Raw genomic sequence first — 11,972 nt, 5'->3', positions numbered from 1 at the left:
AAAGTCAGGATGGAATGAATCATTGTAGCATCTGTAGTATGGTGGTGGCTGTGGCTTGCTGGCTTCCTGAAGTGATCTTGATTTTATCTTGTTGCATTCTCCTAATGTGCTTTTCTATTGTTTCTCCCTAATTTTCAAGTTTTGATGACACTGTGTTTCTTTTGACTTAGTATTTTATGTTAAAGTTTATTGTATTAAATTTGGGGATGTGGTGTTCTGAAATATATATTTTATATATTACCTAATGTGTAAATTACCTAATGTTCTTTATTTTCTTTAACTAGCAATTAGTTAGTAGTAGTCTATTTGTCATCTATTCCTAGTGGTAGAATGATGAAAGTTCAAAATAACAGTTTTCTGTTCTCTGTCCATATGAATTAATGTGGATGGCATAGGCAAAGATTAAATGTGACATATTGCCTTTGACACGAATGTCATTCAAGTAGTGAAATGATTCCATTTAAGCTGAGTGCCTCTGTAGCACAACACATGCTTCAGAATGTCTACTTTTTAAAACCCTCATGTCTAACAGGAGAAAAAGGAATTCCCAGATGTATCACTCCTTGTGAGTCATTTCTTTGCAGACATCTGTTTTTTCTTTTCTCAAGGAAGGCAACTGTTTCCTGTGGGGCTCAAGCAAGGGAATAAGCATTTACATTAATGCAGAGAGGAAAACTAGCCCTTTTGATTTTATTGGAAAGCTGTATGTTAGTCTCTGGTGTATCATATTCTTAATGAGTATTGTATGGGTTTTGTTGTTTTCAAGGCATCATTGCTTTTGTTTTGTTGGTTTCAATGCAGAAACAGAGTTTAGTTAGTCAATGTATAGAGAACTATTACCATTGGTCCTACTGAACTCTATTTTGTTTTTTCAAAAGACTGATCAATTTTGGATGACAGTGCTGCTTGGGAATCTGGGACCTCAGTGCTTCAGGAATGACTTTATGTGTAACCATTGTGCTTGTCTCCTAGACTTACTTCTGAAGCATTTTTAATGTTACCCTTTCCTTCCCACTCTGTAATTCTAGTTTTCATTGAAATTACCCTTTTAACTCTGCCCTGTCCATACCTTCATATTAACAGTTACTTTCATGTATTTAATTTGTTCTTGTACCATGGGTTTAGTAAGCAGTGCTGCATAAATTTGTATTCTTGAAGAGTAAGTATATATATATTTTTTTACACTGTAGTAAGTGAAGGACCTTGGGTCTACCTGCCTGGGTTGCTACCCTAATTTTACCACATAGCATGTATGTATTATGAGGATTATTTAACGCAGTTATTTCTCAGAATACTTATCTTGACAATGACGGTAACAACAGCATTTGGCTCAATGGGTGGTTGTGTGGATTGTAATGCATATAAGGATTTAGAACAATGTATAGCCCATAGCATGCACTACATAGATAGTAGCTTTTGTTAATTATAACTTGCACACAAGGTACTGAGCTTTAAAACTAGCTTTTTTTCCCATAAAATATTTACACAATAGTCTTTTGACACTATCTATTCATTTTTTTTATAGGCATTCTGAAATATCAGTTCACATAGTTGAATTTAGGGCTTAGGACATTGCAAGTCTTTCACTGTAGCTACTGAACTATAGCACTGCTCATTAAAGTACCTTTCAATAGGATTTAACATAACAAGTATAGGCTTTCAGTTGCTTTCCTTAGTTATTTGGGGTTGACTATGTTCTAGGCCTGGTGTGCCCTGTTTGTTTGATTGTTCATTTTAAATCTTTTCTTTTTAAGAATTTATTTTAAAAAATTTATTTTTTAAAAAAAAGAACCTGCAAGTGTGTGTGTGTGTGTGTGTGTGTGTGTGTGTGTTTAAGCTATGTAAGTATAGTTATCAGAGTATAGTCATAATACTGGGACTGGGTGGTAGCACACCAGGTTGGGTGCACATGTTACAATGCACAAGGACCTGGGTTTGAGGCCTTGGTCCCCACCTGCAGGAGGAAAGCTTTGCAAGTGGTGAAATATTGCTGCAGGTGTCTCTCCGTCTCTCTCTCCCTCTCTGTCACTCCTTTCCCTCTTGATTTCTGGCTGTCTATCCAATAAGTAAATAAAGATAATAAAAATGTTATTTAAAAAAAGATTTATACTATATAGTTATAATACTAAGCAGAAAAGCATACGTACTCCTATAGATCTCAGGATCGACCTAGCAGAGAGAGGAAATCAACTAAGACTTTTAGACACAGGTGGTACTTAAAATCAAAGAAATTGTATGGAGTTTGAGAACAGAAAGCACTATGGAATAAGCATTATGACTGAACTAAATTTAATAGATTTACCTCCACATGGATGTTGGGATTGCAGGTGAAATACACGCTGTATAAAAGTGAAACACATATGTTAGTTTTTTGAGATGCTTAAGTGAGAGTGAAAAGAGGCAATTTCATGCTCACTAACTGAAAGTTAGCTTCACTATTAACCTAAAAGGAAATTAATGCTCTTCTGAATCATGGCTTCTCCTTAGTGGGCCATTATGTATTTGAGAAAGGTATTTTCAACATTCTCCAGGAATTTTTAAACAATTAAGCCTACATTATGTCGGTAAGCCCCCCTGCTCTGATGCTTTGGTCTATTTACATAATCATTGTTTTGCCTGAGACCCGCCCTGCCTGCAGGGTATTGGTTAATCCCACTGGTTAGAACCTTCGCAACAGCTGCTATGGAAGCTTTCTACCTTCGCACTCTTTTCTTTTCTCCACCCCCTCTCCTAGCCATTTCCTTTTCCCACTTGCCACTTCTGGTTTAAGATATATATAAAGGCGTGTCTCTGATCAGTAAAGGCATTGCATTGCATTCCCGCTCCGCCATGAGTTCCTGGTCTCTTCTCTCTCCCGCGTCGCTGAGTAAGCAGCAGCCCAGGTTGGCTCCAGTTGAGTTCTCTCCAACCCAGAGAGCACGTGCCCAGGAAGAAACACCTGCCAAGCTAGTCTGGCATATATATATATGTATATATATATATTGAAATCAAGTCATTTCATCCATCAAAATATTTTTTATCTGAGCATAAAACTAGTTCAATTAAGAGCACATTTTCTTTCACTTTGAACATCAGTCTCATTTTCCTTTATAGTTACCCTTAGATTATACTATATATAGAAGAGATGATTGTTTTTCAGCATTCTAATGTGAGGGGGGATTTCACTCCTCTCTCTCAGGGCAATTTGGAACTGCAAATAGCCAGGCAGTGTTCTTACGCAAGTATGTCACACAGTGGTTTGTAAATGTTAGAGCCCTTATTTAAAGGTGAGATGATGAAAATAAAGTGACCACCAAGGATTTAATAATTTTTAGGGATCTAGTTGCTTATCACATAATCTCCTTTATCCGAGGATATATTTAGTGATGTGCACTTTACACTAGCAAATTAAATAAAAGAACTTAAAAATGAAAAATGGATATGGGATTTGCCATTCTTGTCTAAGGCAATAGTGTTCTGCAGTGTAGCAGAGGGTATCACTACACAGTGACCTTTCTCACTTTATCTATAGTTGGGGAGCTGCTTAGGAGCCAGTGCAACAGCAAATACTTCTTAATTTTAAAGTAGTTAAATCAGAACGCCAAACTTACAAAGCAGAAGCTTCAGAAGAAAGAAATGAATGCCAGTCAAATAATTTTATTAACTAATGAAATTATAGAAAATATAGGAGAATGGGCTCTCTGATAAGAAATTAAGAATTGTTGCATGTTATACATTTAAAGTAATACTGGGTATTGTCATTTTTCAAGGATGTGTGGCCACATATGTTTAAACCAAACATATTTATGTGTAGTCTAAAATCTAAGGTGTTTTCACATCTGAAAATATATGCTAATTAGGGAAAATGCCAATCCTACTTGGACCTCAAGGATCTAAAGTTATGTTTATACAGAATTCTCACTAAAAGGTCAGGTTTCCACAGTTCACCTAGTGTGCTTGTGAAACACATTTAGTAAATATAGAGTCAGTGTTTAACTTTTGACCAACTTTTTTTTTTTTTTTGTCATCTCTGGGGCTTCACTGCTCCAAGCTGACTTTTATAGATAGAGAAAAGAGACAGAAGAGACCTAGAGAGACAGAGGAGAGGGAGGAAGGAAAAGAATCTGTAGCACTGGAACTTGTATTGATGAAGTGAAGGCTGGGCTCAAATTCGGGTTGCTCACATGACAAAGCAGCACACTCTCTAAATGAGGTATTTTGCTGTCTCCCAACCTTTGACTTTAAAAAAGCCATTTATTACACAAGATTCATGAGATAGATTTACTGTGTTCAGTTTCTGTATTTTCAGTGAGCTATTTATTGAATTTTGCTCCCATCTCTTCACAAGACCATATGGCATTCATTGAAAGTCATACAAAACTATATATATATATATATATATATATATATATATATATATATATATCCATTATTAAAGCAAATTTCTGCCTCTCTTCTTGAAAGAGGCTACACGCACCCCTCTTCTAGACTTCTCTTACTTCTTTTTAGCACTCACTTTACCCCGATTGTACAAATGTAACCAATCTGGAGAAGAAATGAAAGACTTTAAGAATGCTGGAGTCTAAGATCATTGCAGAGGGGTGGGGTGGGGGGTGGTCTGGAAAGGTCAACCAGGAAAAATTCTTTCATCCTCATATTCTCTTTTGAGAAGGAAAGATTGGAAGGAAAATGCCTGTAAGTTAGAACAGGGTCTAGGAGACACTGGAGGCTGAGTTTCCCCACTAGTTCTTAGCTAAGTGCTCCCCCTACTTGGTTTCTATACTCAATTGCTCCATTAATTTCTGTGTCAACTTCCTGGTGGTCTTTCCTCTGTTCAAGGCTCCTATCTTCATTCATGTCTACTCTCATGAGAGTTGCCTTGCTGCTTATTCCCCTGGCCTTACTAGACAACTTTATTTATTTAAAAAAAATTTGTCACCAGGGTTATAGCAGTGGCTTGGTGCCTGCATGATGAATACACTCCTCCTGGAAGCTTACTTTTTTCCCCTTTCTTTTTATTTGATAGGATAGAGAGAAACTGAGACTGGAGAGGGAGAGGTAGGGAGAGAGGAAGAGAGAGAAAGAGAGAGACTTGAAGACCAGCTTGACTATGAATATTACCCCTGCTGGTGGGGACCAGGGACTTAAACCTGGATCACTGTGCTTGGTAAGATGTGCTCTACTGGATGTGCCACCACCCAACTCCAAATAAACAGTTTTTGATAATATACAGAGTGTGCAGATTGCAGGATGTGGAGACTTTCCAGACTCTGATGCTGCCTGAGAAGTGTGTTGTTTCCCATCTGGAACACAGAATTTTCTGACATTTTATGCACAGAAGTGTCTTATTTTTCATAAAATACTGGCCAGCTTTTCCAAGAACTGGTTTTGAATGATCTCTAGGGATAGTCAGTTCTTGATGTTGTTTGACAAGATATCCTAGCCTTTATCCATTTTAACTTTGATGTGAAGACAGTCTGTGCAAATATGGTCTCTTTCTCCTGTGTCTGCTTCCCATCCAGGGCTCATAGAGTAAGATCTGGCTTCATACTTATTCACAGCATTGGCATAGATGTTGCTTTGTAGCATTTCTTACTCCGGCTTCTACATTCTGATTCCTAGTATTACAGTCCTCCATTTAAATATCCCTCAAAGCAAGATTTTAGGAAATGCAGATATTTAAGAATTTTTTAAATTTTATTTTAATGAGACAGAGATAGAGGTCAGAGCAGTGCTCAGTTCTGGCTTATGATGGTGTTGGGGATTGAACTGGGACTTTGAAGTCTCAGGCATGAAAATTATTTTGCAAAACCATCATGCTGTCTCCCACACCCAAGAAACTTTGTTTTTGTTGTTGCTTTATTTTTTTATTGGGAGGTTAATGGCTTAAAGTACAGTTATTGACATATGAACAAGATTTCTCATCAGATTAGATGCCTGCAAATCATTCCTCCCTCTCCCCCTCACTTGGATCCATCATTGTACACCAGGGCCTGAATGTCCCCTCTCCTCCCACACCTCTCCTCCTGTTCTCTTTCCCCAGAGCCCCTTGCTTTGGTGCAATACACTAAACCAGCCTAAGTTTTACTTTATGTTACCCCTTTCTGTTCTTGTATCTTAAGTTCTTCCTACAAGTGAAACCATCCCCTCCATATTCATCCTTCTCTTTCTGGCTTATCTCATATAACATGATTATTTTCAAGCACCATCCAAGCTGGAAAAGGTGATATCATTCTTAATAGATGACTAGTATCTTATTATGTATTATAGCACAGTCCTCTCAGCCACTCATCTGTTGCTGGACATCTAAGCTGCTTCCAAGCTTGGTCTACTGCAAACTGTGCTGCTATGAACATAAGTGTACACAGATCTCTTGAATGAGTGTGTTTGTTTTCTTAGGATATATCCTCAGGAGAGGAATTGCCAGATCATAGGGTAGGTCCATTTCTAGCCTTCTGAGAGTTCTCCAGATTACTATCCACAGGGGTTGGAGGAGATGGTTTTTTCACCTTCTTTCTCTTCTCCCCTTCATGGTGTGTGCTTATTTCCTAATATTGGCAGCCTCAAAAAAGTACTGGCAAAACAAGTCACTTTACCTGCTGTGTCTTATGCTCCCATTAAGTCAAATATTGAACTTTGTTCACATCAATTTACACAGCAATAACAGTCTGATACTATCAGTGATTTAGCAGGTCATCAAACCCCTACTGAGTCTTAGAATACTAGAAGAGCTGTGGCTTGAAATTCTGGGATTTGAGGTGGTGAGGCTCACTGTTCTGGTGAGCCTTTTGGAAATCAGTGCCCTGGGTACTTCATGTTTGTACCAACTGAAAACTGACACAGCTGTCACAGCAGAGTGAACATAACACTTGTCATGCACCACCTGCTCTGCCTCTGCAGCTGCCAGCATGTCTAAAGATCATCACATGTGTCATGAGAAACTTTACACATGTGTCAACAACTGCACTTACTGTAAACATTAACCCCCCCATAAAGAAGAAGGAAAAAAAATATGTTGTCAGATCACAGTTAAGAAAATAAAGAAGGTGTTCACTTTGGCAGCACATATACTAAAATTGGATACAGAGAAGATTAGCATGGCCCCTGTACCAGGATGATACACACAAATTTGTGAAGCATTCCATATTAAAAAAAAAGAAATTAAAGAAGATAATCACACATATTTTCAAAAAAATTAAGTCATAATTATGATTGGCTTGGAATCTTCTCCGTTTACTACTTTTTTAACCTTCAGCTCTCTGAACCTGTTTTCCTGTCTGAAGTATATGTGGATAATAGGCTCATTTCAAGGTTTTGGTAAAGAATACAAGTAACAATAATTTAAGCCACTAAATTTAAGACATAATGTTATAAGTGGGTTTGTGATTGACTTCTTTTGTATTTTTATTAGTTAGTGATTTAATAATGATCGACAAGATTGTGGGATAAGAGGGGTACAATTCCACATGATTCCCACCATCAGAGATCTGTATTCCATTCCCTCCATTGGAAGGTTTCCTATTCTTTATCCCTCTGGGAATATGGACCAAGGATTTTTATGGAGTACAGAAGGTGGAAGGTCTGGCTTCTGTAATTGCTTCTCCACTGGACATGAGTGTTGGCAGGCCAATTCATGCTTCCAACTTGTCCCTATCTTTTCTTAGTGGGATAGGGTTTTGGGGAGGTGGGGTTCCATGACTCATTGGTGAGGTCTTTTGCCCAGGAAAGTCAGGGTGGCTTCATGATAGCTTCTGCAACTTGGTGGCTGAAAAACATTATAAAGTAAAGCATAGCAAAAGCCTTAGTAATCAAAAACCTAAAGGTAAGAATATAGCAAGTGAGATTTGGGGTCTTCATGTTGGAAGAAGCTAGGAATTCTATTTTAGGTATATTTCAAGTGGCCCATGACTTTATTAATTTTTGCTTGAGCCTGATAGTGGGCAGTGGACTAAAAGTATTATATTGGGAGGATTGTGTCAGAGTTGGGAATAGTACTAGAAAGCTGGATCAGAGCAGAGAGTAGTACCCAAATATGGGAAAAGTATATAAATACCATAAGTATATAAATACCATTATATAAAAGTATATAAATACCAAAAGTATATAAATACCATTATATAAAAAGTATATAAATACCATGTGGACTAAAAGTATTGTCTTTGGAGGATTGTGTCAGAGTTGGGAATAGTACTAGAGAGCTGGATCAGGACAGAGAGTAGCACCCAAATACAGGAAAAGTATATAAATCCCATAATTATACAAATACCATTATATAAAATATATAAATACCAAAAGTATATAAATACCATTATATAAAAAGTATGTAAATACCAGGTGGACTAAAAGTATTGTCTTTGGAGGATTATGTCAGAGTTGGGAATAGTACCAGAAAGCTGGATCAGGACAGAAAGTAGCACCCAAATATGGGAAAAGTGTATAAATACCATTAACTGTAAACCTCATCTATCTTCCCTGGGGCCTATGTCTATTTATATTCAGCACAGAAACCTATGTAACCTCTACATCCTTGTTGGTCTGAGCTCACATTCCATGGTCATAGCTCTGCTCAGCTCTGACTTAAACTGGTGTGAGGCATTGAACCTAGTACTTTGGAGCCTTAGGCATTATGCTATCTACCCCACCCATGAATGAGTTTTAATCTCTCCCTTCTTCCTTCCTTACTCCCTCCCTCCCTTCCTCCCTTCCTCCCTCCCTCCCTCCCTCCCTCCCTTCCTTCCTTCCTTTCTTTCTTCTCTTTCTTTCTTCCTTTCTTTCTTTCTTTCTTTCTTTCTTTCTTTCTTTCTTTCTTTCTTTCTTTCTTTCTTTCTTTCTTATCACTACCATGGTTATTGTGGGGATCAGTGCCTGCATTAGAAATTCACTGCTCCTAGGAGCCATTCCCCTTCTTCCCCCTCTTTTCATTTTGACAGGACAGAGAGAAATTGAGAAGGTAGAGGGAGCTAGAGAGGGAGAGAAAAAGGTAGACACATGCAGACCTGCTTCACTGTTCTTGAACTGTTTCCCCTGCAGGTGGGAAGTGGGGGCTCAGAACCTGGGTCCCTGAGCATTGTAACATGTGTACTCAAACAGATGATACATACACTTAACTGGGTACACATCTTTCCAACCTCCGTGACTGAGTTCTGATCTTAAGAATTCAGTTAAAATACTTTCCTGAGCATCATAAAGATCACATTCATACTTTGAATAAAAAAAGGGCCAAAAATATTAAGAAATAAGGTCATTACATTCATTGAAGAAGGTTCTGAATTTCCTTGGATGGCAGGAGATACAACTGAAGGCTACAATAAGACATAGGAAACTAAGACTGCTTTGCAAACTTAAGTCTTGAAATAATAACAAAAAGATCTGTGCCTCTCAATGATAAGAACTAGCAGAGACCAAATAAGAAGCCATTGTCATATCCAGATCATGGGACTCTATCACTATTTATGATGAGAGCACTGGTTTCATCAAGAACCAAGACATTAAAAAAAAAAAAAAAAAGAACCAAGACATTGACAAACATCCCTGAAATTAATTTGTTTAATTAATTTAAAATTAATGAAAATGGAAACATTTGGAAATTTGTTCCCACTGGACACACAGGATATTTCTGACCTTGGACCAAAAATGTTTTCCACAATTTTGGTGACTGCTATGGCATTGGTCATAAAGCTGTCTATTCCCATGACCAAGATGCTTAATACCAACCTTAGTAGGGTCTTGAAAAATTCTGGAATCCAAAGAACCCTTCAAGCACAACACAGTAAGATTAATCACAGACCCATGTTTAATCCCCACCTGCAGTGAAGAAACGTCTAGACTGATGAAGCATTGCTGTAGGTGTCACTGCTTAAGAAGTAGTGTCTTGGAGCCCCACCTCCCCAGATCCCTGCCCCACTAAGGAAAGAGAGAGACAAGCTGAGAGTGTGGATCATTTGCCAACACCCATGTTCAGTGGAGAAGCAATTATAGAATCCAGATCTTACACCTTATGCACCCCACAATGATCCTGGGTCTATACTCCCAGGGAGATAAAGAAGAGGGAAGTTAAACTATCAAGGAAGAGGATTGGATATGGAGCTCTGGGGGTGGATATTGTGTGGAAATGTAACCCTCTTATCCTATAGTCTTGTCAATATTTATTTCCATTTTATAAATAAAAAAGAACATGTGAATAAAAAAAGGAATTTTTTCACTCTTGAATTTTCCATCATTGAGCTTATCTTACTTTCCTCTCATTTTCATTGCTACAGTCGTAAGTGGGACATTTGTTAAGCTTTGGAACATTTGTTCCTGAACTGTTGTACTAATCTAACTTCTCTACCTGGTCCTGTTGAAGGTGATTTAAGCTAGGCAGGAAGATTTTATATTCCTTTATAAATCACTAGTACCAACAAGTCTCAGAAAGTTATGTAAGAAGTTATATTTTGGATATATAAGTATTTAAACTAAGGGATACTAGACATAGGAAATTAAAAAGAAACATTTTGCCAAACATCATTTCTGTATTTGTCTCTAGTCTATAGTAAGTTGGTTTCATTCTCTTTTTTTTTTTAATTTTTTATTTAAGAAAGGATTAGTGAACAAAAACATAAGGTAGGAGGGGTACATAAATGTTAGTCTGTTTTCCAGCAGACTTGGGTCAATTTACATCCCTACCTGTAGTGTGGAAGGGTTCATTTTTCCATAAATCCTTGACAACAATTGTTGTTACTATTCTTTCTAATGTCTGACATTCTCACAGGTATAAAGTGGTATCTTGCTCTTCTTTTATGTACATTTCTCTGGTAATCAGTGACTTTGAACATTTCTTTATATGTCTGTTGACCATTTGGATATCCTCTTTGGTGAAGATCTGTCCATATCATCTCCCTATTTTTAGTGTTTTTTTTCCTGTTATTGTTGAGTTTTGTGTCGTTATATATTTTGGTTATTGACTCTTTGTCTGATGCATGGTGTTAAACCATTCAATATGGTGTCTTTCTGTTGTGATGATTCCTTAGATCTCTAGGAAATAACCTACCCTGGCAGTTCTCCTAGGAATTTATTCAAAGAATATAAGGAACTTATCCAAAGAGATTTATATGCAACTTTGTTTATAGCAGCATAATTTGTAATAGCTCAACTTTAGAAACATTTCAGATGCTCAAAAACAGATAAGTAATATCTAAGACTGCTGTGATATATATACACAGTGGAGTGCTACTTGGCTGTAAAAATGATAGAATCATCTTCTTTCCCTAATCCTGGATGTAATTTGAAGGAATAATATTAAATGAGATAAGCCAGGAGGTGGATGAATGCCATATGATCTCACTTATAGGTAAAACCCAAGAAACAAGGAAAAGAATGGCTAAACATGGGGTAAAACTTGAATTCTATGTGTTATATTACAGCAATATATTACAGCAACACAAAGGACTCTGGAGAAGGGGAGACTGGAGAAAGGGAGACTGGAGGAGGTAGAGAGGGAGTTGGGGACGAAGTGCAGGATAATGAAGAAAGACAGTGATGTTGGTGGTGTTTAACACCTATATTTGGGAGACAAGAAATTGTACCCATGTGCCAACAACAGCCCTATAAACCTTTATTTAATAGAATTACTCATTTTTGCCACCTGGATTATTGTTAGGACTCTGGTGCCTACATGATGAATCCACTACTCCTGGTGACTTTTTAAAAATTTGTATTCTTATAGTGACAGAGAGAAATAGGGAAAGGGTGGAGGGATAGAGAAGGTGAAAAAGAGACACCTACAACACTGCTTCTCCACGTGGAAGCTTTCCCCCTGCAGGTAGGAACCAGGGGCTTAAAACTAGGTCCTTGTGCATGACAATGTGCAGTCAACCAGTTATGCCACTGCGTGACCCAAAAATAATTCATTTTTTAAGTCACTTTTTCACCCTCTCTTAGCTGCCTCACTCCTCAGCTCCTTGGAAGGACATAAATGTGAACACCTTCTTTATGAGATCATAGAATACAATTAA

The 11,972-nt window shown here is 37.6% G+C and overlaps 1 non-coding gene across 1 annotated transcript; it reads left to right on the top strand.

Moving 5' to 3' along the window:
- The first annotated feature begins 7,025 nt into the window (after window positions 1-7,025).
- Window positions 7,026-7,130, top strand: LOC132539621 (U6 spliceosomal RNA). Its single transcript, XR_009550959.1, has one exon. It is a non-coding gene; the product is annotated as a U6 spliceosomal RNA (small nuclear RNA).
- Window positions 7,131-11,972: the final 4,842 nt, after the last annotated feature.

The sequence above is a fragment of the Erinaceus europaeus genome, chromosome 7 (genome assembly GCF_950295315.1).
Source record: "Erinaceus europaeus chromosome 7, mEriEur2.1, whole genome shotgun sequence".
Taxonomy (NCBI): domain Eukaryota; kingdom Metazoa; phylum Chordata; class Mammalia; order Eulipotyphla; family Erinaceidae; genus Erinaceus; species Erinaceus europaeus.
Note: the sequence above shows the minus strand (reverse complement) of the source record. Positions and strands in the feature narration are given on the sequence as shown.